Source organism: Pistacia vera, unplaced genomic scaffold (genome assembly GCF_008641045.1).
Source record: "Pistacia vera cultivar Batoury unplaced genomic scaffold, PisVer_v2 Contig820, whole genome shotgun sequence".
Lineage (NCBI taxonomy): Eukaryota > Viridiplantae > Streptophyta > Magnoliopsida > Sapindales > Anacardiaceae > Pistacia > Pistacia vera.
Window position 1 is genome coordinate 1,216,565 of NW_022196691.1, and position 1,191 is coordinate 1,217,755.

The 1,191-nt window shown below is 37.1% G+C and overlaps 1 non-coding gene across 1 annotated transcript; it reads right to left on the reverse strand.

Moving 5' to 3' along the window:
• Nucleotides 1–823: 823 nt before the first annotated feature.
• LOC116117778 lies at nucleotides 824–930 on the reverse strand. Its single transcript, XR_004126033.1, has one exon. It is a non-coding gene; the product is annotated as a small nucleolar RNA R71 (small nucleolar RNA).
• Nucleotides 931–1,191: the final 261 nt, after the last annotated feature.

A 1,191-nucleotide genomic window follows, 5' to 3' on the forward strand; every position in this document is an offset into this window, starting at 1 on the left:
CTGGGATCTGCTTACTTCTGGGTCTAGAAACTCCAATTCGCTCATTATTTGCTCAAAAAGTCCATTTTGGCCTGAAACACAAAATATATAGAATTAAGTAGCAATTCAGGTAAAAATGAAGTAAGAAATATCTAAAATCCGACCAAAAAGCCTAATAAAAACAGTATAATCCTTGGATTATCAATCGTTGTTAGGGATTGATTCGTGTGTTAACATTGAATTTATCTTGAGTTAGCTAGATTGGAGTTTTATTTTTGTTTTATTATTTATTAGTTAAATTTATGTTGTTCTTTTCTGTTAGCTTGTGATGTCACTTTTTATCTCTTTCTGTATAGTTTATGCGAAGAGCTAGACGTAAACCAGTGGTTCCTGCTGATCCAGAGATTGAAAGAACCACAAGAAGACTTAACAGAAAGAGAAGAGAACGAGAGGCTGTAGTTGTTGAGATGGCAGAAAACAGAACATTAAGGGAATTTTTAGCTCCCATAGTTGATGGCAGGGGGTCAAGCATAACTAGACCAGCAGTATAAGCCAACACTTTCAAAATGAAGCCGACAATCATCCAGATGATCCAGCAGTCGATACAATTTAAAGGGGATTTGAAGGAAAATCCAAATCTGAACATAACAAACTTTTTGGAGATTTGTAATACCTTCAAGTCCAACTGAGTGTCAGATGATGCCATCAGATTGAGATTGTTCCCTTTTTCATTGAAGGACAAAGCAAAGGCATGGTTAGTGGCACTACCACCAGGGATGATATGACCTGGAATGAATTAGTACAGAAGTTCTTGACCAAATTCTTTCCTCTAGCAAAATCTGCGAAGATAAGAAATGATATCACATTGTTTCTATAGGAAGAGTCCAAATCTCTATATGAGGCTTGGGAGAGATACAAGGAACTAACGAGGAGGTGTCCACACCATGCGTTGCCAGTTTTGATGCAAGTCCAAACATTTTATAATGGATTGATGGGTAATGTACAAATTATGGTGGATGTAGCATCGAGAGGAGCATTGCAAAATAAGACACCTAAAGAGGCTTATGAGTTGCTTGAAGTTTTAGCAAGCAACAACTATCAAAGACCTAATGAGAGGATACAGCCGAAGAAATCTACGGGTCTTCATGAAATTGATGCATACACGACCATTTTAGCCTAACTCATAGCACTTTAGAAACAGTTGGGAAATAT